Source organism: Haliaeetus albicilla, chromosome W, assembly GCF_947461875.1.
Source record: "Haliaeetus albicilla chromosome W, bHalAlb1.1, whole genome shotgun sequence".
In the NCBI taxonomy this organism is placed as follows: domain Eukaryota; kingdom Metazoa; phylum Chordata; class Aves; order Accipitriformes; family Accipitridae; genus Haliaeetus; species Haliaeetus albicilla.
This window is the reverse complement of record NC_091515.1, coordinates 30,835,555-30,841,857: the sequence shown is the minus strand read 5'-3', so window position 1 is coordinate 30,841,857 and position 6,303 is coordinate 30,835,555.

The window sequence follows — 6,303 nt, the reverse complement described above, 5'->3', positions numbered from 1 at the left end:
ATTTACAACCCGAGTGAAGAGAGGTGACAGACACAGGAGAGGGGAAAGAGGGGGAAGGGACAAGCGGGGGGAAAGAGAGAGTCCAGGGAAAAGAGACAGGACAGGGAAGAGAGAGGGAAAAGAGGGAGTGGAGGAAAGGGAGGGAATAGAAGAAGGCGAGTGAAAGCGGGAAAAATGAACGCCGAGAGAACAGAGGTGAGAGAGACAGGCGAGGGGAAACAGGGAAAAGAGACAAGTGAGGGAAAAGTTGGAAAAGACGGAGTTGAGGGAAAGCAGGGGAAAGTGACTGGTGAGGGTAAAGAGGGAAGAGTTCATGGAGAATAGGCAAAAGAGGGAAAAGCAACAGGCAAGGGAAAAGAGAGAGTTGAGGAATGAGAAGGAAAAGAGAGAGGCGAGAGAAAGTGGGAAAATGAGACAGCGAGTGAAGAGAGGTGACAGACACAGGAGAGGGGAAATTGGGGAAAGAGACAAGCAGGGGAAAAGAGGGAAAAGAGAAGTTCCAGGGAAAAGAGACACGACTGGGAAGAGACAGTGAAAAGAGAGAGTTGATGAATGAGAGGGGAAAGAGAGGGGCGAGTGAAAGTGGGAGAATGAGACACCGAGTGAAGAGAGGTGACAGACACAGGAGAGGAGAAAGAGGGGAAAGAGACAAGCGGGGGAAAAGAGAGAGTCCAGGGAAAAGAGATAGGACAGGGAAGAGAGAGGGAAAAGAGGGAGTGGAGGAAAGGGAGGGAATAGAGGATGGTGAGTGAAAGCGGGAAAAATGAACGCCGAGAGAACAGAGGTGAGAGAGACAGGCGAGGGGAAACAGGGAAAAGAGACAAGCGAGGGAAAAGAGAGAGTCCAGGGAAAAGAGACAGGACAGGGAAGAGAGAGGGAAAAGAGGGAGTGGAGGAAAGGGAGGGAAGAGAGGAAGGCAAGTGAAAGCGGGAAAAATCAACGCCGAGAGAACAGAGGTGAGAGAGACAGGCGAGGGGAAACAGGGAAAAGAGACAAGCGAGGGAAAAGTTGGAAAAGAGGGAGTTGAGGGAAAGCAGGGGAAAGTGACTGGTGAGGGTAAAGAGGGAAGAGTTCATGGAGAATAGGCAAAAGAGGGAAAAGCGACAGGCAAGGGAAAAGAGAGAGTTGAGGAATGAGAAGGAAAAGAGAGAAGCGAGAGGAAGTGGGAAAATGAGACACCGAGTGAAGAGAGGTGACAGACACAGGAGAGGGGAAATTGGGGAAAGAGACAAGCAGGGGAAAAGAGGGAAAAGAGAAGTTCCACGGAAAAGAGACACGACTGGGAAGAGACAGTGAAAAGAGAGAGTTGATGAATGAGAGGGAAAAGAGAGGGGCGAGTGAAAGTGGGAAATTTACACCCCGAGTGAAGAGAGGTTACAGACACAGGAGAGGGGAAAGAGGGGAAAGAGACAAGCGGGGGAAAAGAGAGAGTCCAGGGAAAAGAGACAGGACAGGGAAGAGAGAGGGAAAAGAGGGAGTGGAGGAAATGGAGGGAATAGAGGAAGGCAAGTGAAAGCGGGAAAAATGAACGCCGAGAGAACAGAGGTGAGAGAGACAGGCGAGGGGAAACAGGGAAAAGAGACAAGCGAGGGAAAAGTTGGAAAAGTAGGAGTTGAGGGAAAGCAGGGGAAAGTGACTGGTGAGGGTAAAGAGGGAAGAGTTCATGGAGAATAGGCAAAAGAGGGGAAAGCGACAGGCAAGGGAAAAGAGAGAGTTGAGGAATGAGAAGGAAAAGAGAGAAGCGAGAGGAAGTGGGAAAATGAGACACCGAGTGAAGAGAGGTGACAGACACAGGAGAGGGGAAATTGGGGAAAGAGACAAGCGGGGGGAAAGAGGGAAAAGAGAAGTTCCAGGGAAAAGAGACACGACTGGGAAGAGACAGTGAAAAGAGAGAGTTGATGAATGAGAGGGGAAAGAGAGGGGCGAGTGAAATTGGGAGAATGAGACACCGAGTGAAGAGAGGTGACAGACACAGGAGAGGGGAAAGAGGGGGAAGAGACAAGCGGGGGGGAAGAGAGAGTCCAGGGAAAAGAGACAGGACAGGGAAGAGGGAGGGAAAAGAGGGAGTGGAGGGAAGGGAGGGAATAGAGGAAGGCGAGTGAAAGCGGGAAAAATGAACGCCGAGAGAACAGAGGTGAGAGAGACAGGAGAGGAGAACGAGGGGGAAGAGACAAGCGGGGGAAAGGAGAGTGTCCAGGGAAAAGAGACAGGACAGGGAAGAGAGAGGGAAAAGAGGGAGTGGAGGAAAGGGAGGGAATAGAGGAAGGCAAGTGAAATCGGGAAAAATCAACGCCGAGAGAACAGAGGTGAGACAGACAGGCGAGGGGAAACAGGGAAAAGAGACAAGCGAGGGAAAAGTTGGAAAAGTGGGAGTTGAGGGAAAGCAGGGGAAAGTGACTGGTGAGGGTAAAGAGTGAAGAGTTCATGGAGAATAGGCAAAAGAGGGGAAAGCGACAGGCAAGGGAAAAGAGAGAGTTGAGGAATGAGAAGGAAAAGAGAGAAGCGAGAGGAAGTGGGAAAATGAGACAGAGAGTGAAGAGAGGTGACAGACACAGGAGAGGGGAAATTGGGGAAAGAGACAAGCAGGGGAAAAGAGGGAAAAGAGAAGTTCCAGGGAAAAGAGACACGACTGGGAAGAGACAGTGAAAAGAGAGAGTTGATGAATGAGAGGGGAAAGAGAGGGGCGAGTGAAATTGGGAGAATGAGACACCGAGTGAAGAGAGGTGACAGACACAGGAGAGGGGAAAGAGGGGGAAGAGACAAGCGGGGGAAAAGAGAGAGTCCAGGGAAAAGAGACAGGACAGGGAAGAGAGAGGGAAAAGAGGGAGTGGAGGGAAGGGAGGGAATAGAAGAAGGCGAGTGAAAGCGGGAAAAATGAACGCCGAGAGAACAGAGGTGAGAGAGACAGGAGAGGAGAACGAGGGGGAAGAGACAAGCGGGCGAAAAGTGAGTGTCCAGGGAAAAGAGACAGGACAGGGAAGAGAGAGGGAAAAGAGGGAGTGGAGGAAGGGGAGGGAATAGAGGAAGGCGAGTGAAAGCGGGAAAAATGAACGCCGAGAGAACAGAGGTGAGAGAGACAGGCGAGGGGAAACAGGGAAAAGAGACAAGCGGGGGAAAAGAGAGAGTTGAGGAATGAGAAGGAAAAGAGAGAAGCGAGAGGAAGTGGGAAAATGAGACAACGAGTGAAGAGAGGTGACAGACACAGGAGAGGGGAAATTGGGGAAAGAGACAAGCGGGGGGAAAGAGGGAAAAGACAAGTTCCAGGGAAAAGAGACAGGACTGGGAAGAGACAGTGAAAAGAAAGAGTTGAGGAATGAGAGGGAAAAGAGATAGGCTAGTGAAAGTGGGAAAATGAGACACCGAGTGAAGAGAGGTGACAGACAAAGGAGAGGGGAAAGAGGGGGAAGAGACAAGCCGGGGGGAAGAGAGAGTCCAGGGAAAAGAGACAGGACAGGGAAGAGGGAGGGAAAAGAGGGAGTGGAGGGAAGGGAGGGAATAGAGGAAGGCGAGTGAAAGCGGGAAAAATGAACGCCGAGAGAACAGAGGTGAGAGAGACAGGAGAGGAGAAAGAGGGGGAAGAGACAAGCGGGCGAAAAGTGAGTGTCCAGGGAAAAGAGACAGGACAGGGAAGAGAGAGGGAAAAGAGGGAGTGGAGGAAGGGGAGGGAATAGAGGAAGGCGAGTGAAAGCGGGAAAAATGAACGCCGAGAGAACAGAGGTGAGAGAGACAGGCGAGGGGAAACAGGGAAAAGAGACAAGCGGGGGAAAAGTTGGAAAAGTGGGAGTTGAGGGAAAGCAGGGGAAAGTGACTGGTGAGGGTAAAGAGGGAAGACTTCATGGAGAATAGGCAAAAGAGGGAAAATCAACAGGCAAGGGAAAAGAGAGAGTTGAGGAATGAGAAGGAAAAGAGAGAGGCGAGAGAAAGTGGGAAAATGAGACAGCGAGTGAAGAGAGGTGACAGACACAGGAGAGGGGAAATTGGGGAAAGAGACAAGCAGGGGAAAAGAGGGAAAAGAGAAGTTCCACGGAAAAGAGACACGACTGGGAAGAGACAGTGAAAAGAGAGAGATGATGAATGAGAGGGAAAAGAGAGGGGCGAGTGAAAGCGGGAAATTTACAACCCGAGTGAAGAGAGGTGACAGACACAGGAGAGGGGAAAGAGGGGAAAGAGACAAGCGGGGGAAAAGAGAGAGTCCAGGGAAAAGAGATAGGACAGGGAAGAGAGAGGGAAAAGAGGGAGTGGAGGAAAGGGAGGGAATAGAGGATGGTGAGTGAAAGCGGGAAAAATGAACGCCGAGAGAACAGAGGTGAGAGAGACAGGCGAGGGGAAACAGGGAAAAGAGACAAGCGAGGGAAAAGAGAGAGTCCAGGGAAAAGAGACAGGACAGGGAAGAGAGAGGGAAAAGAGGGAGTGGAGGAAAGGGAGGGAAGAGAGGAAGGCAAGTGAAAGCGGGAAAAATCAACGCCGAGAGAACAGAGGTGAGAGAGACAGGCGAGGGGAAACAGGGAAAAGAGACAAGCGAGGGAAAAGTTGGAAAAGAGGGAGTTGAGGGAAAGCAGGGGAAAGTGACTGGTGAGGGTAAAGAGGGAAGAGTTCATGGAGAATAGGCAAAAGAGGGAAAAGCGACAGGCAAGGGAAAAGAGAGAGTTGAGGAATGAGAAGGAAAAGAGAGAAGCGAGAGGAAGTGGGAAAATGAGACACCGAGTGAAGAGAGGTGACAGACACAGGAGAGGGGAAATTGGGGAAAGAGACAAGCAGGGGAAAAGAGGGAAAAGAGAAGTTCCACGGAAAAGAGACACGACTGGGAAGAGACAGTGAAAAGAGAGAGTTGAGGAATGAGAGGGAAAAGAGATAGGCGAGTGAAAGTGGGAAAATGAGACACCGAGTGAAGAGAGGTGACAGACACAGGAGAGGGGAAAGAGGGGGAAGGGACAAGCGGGGGGAAAGAGAGAGTCCAGGGAAAAGAGACAGGACAGGGAAGAGAGAGGGAAAAGAGGGAGTGGAGGAAATGGAGGGAATAGAGGAAGGCAAGTGAAAGCGGGAAAAATGAACGCCGAGAGAACAGAGGTGAGAGAGACAGGCGAGGGGAAACAGGGAAAAGAGACAAGCGAGGGAAAAGTTGGAAAAGTAGGAGTTGAGGGAAAGCAGGGGAAAGTGACTGGTGAGGGTAAAGAGGGAAGAGTTCATGGAGAATAGGCAAAAGAGGGGAAAGCGACAGGCAAGGGAAAAGAGAGAGTTGAGGAATGAGAAGGAAAAGAGAGAAGCGAGAGGAAGTGGGAAAATGAGACACCGAGTGAAGAGAGGTGACAGACACAGGAGAGGGGAAATTGGGGAAAGAGACAAGCGGGGGGAAAGAGGGAAAAGAGAAGTTCCAGGGAAAAGAGACACGACTGGGAAGAGACAGTGAAAAGAGAGAGTTGATGAATGAGAGGGGAAAGAGAGGGGCGAGTGAAATTGGGAGAATGAGACACCGAGTGAAGAGAGGTGACAGACACAGGAGAGGGGAAAGAGGGGGAAGAGACAAGCGGGGGGAAAGAGAGAGTCCAGGGAAAAGAGACAGGACAGGGAAGAGAGAGGGAAAAGAGGGAGTGGAGGGAAGGGAGGGAATAGAGGAAGGCGAGTGAAAGCGGGAAAAATGAACGCCGAGAGAACAGAGGTGAGAGAGACAGGAGAGGAGAACGAGGGGGAAGAGACAAGCGGGCGAAAAGTGAGTGTCCAGGGAAAAGAGACAGGACAGGGAAGAGAGAGGGAAAAGAGGGAGTGGAGGAAGGGGAGGGAATAGAGGAAGGCGAGTGAAAGCGGGAAAAATGAACGCCGAGAGAACAGAGGTGAGAGAGACAGGCGAGGGGAAACAGGGAAAAGAGACAAGCGGGGGAAAAGAGAGAGTTGAGGAATGAGAAGGAAAAGAGAGAAGCGAGAGGAAGTGGGAAAATGAGACAGCGAGTGAAGAGAGGTGACAGACACAGGAGAGGGGAAATTGGGGAAAGAGACAAGCGGGGGGAAAGAGGGAAAAGACAAGTTCCAGGGAAAAGAGACAGGACTGGGAAGAGACAGTGAAAAGAAAGAGTTGAGGAATGAGAGGGAAAAGAGATAGGCTAGTGAAAGTGGGAAAATGAGACACCGAGTGAAGAGAGGTGACAGACACAGGAGAGGGGAAAGAGGGGGAAGAGACAAGCGGGGGGGAAGAGAGAGTCCAGGGAAAAGAGATAGGACAGGGAAGAGGGAGGGAAAAGAGGGAGTGGAGGAAAGGGAGGGAATAGAGGATGGTGAGTGAAAGCGGGAAAAATGAACGCCGAGAGAACA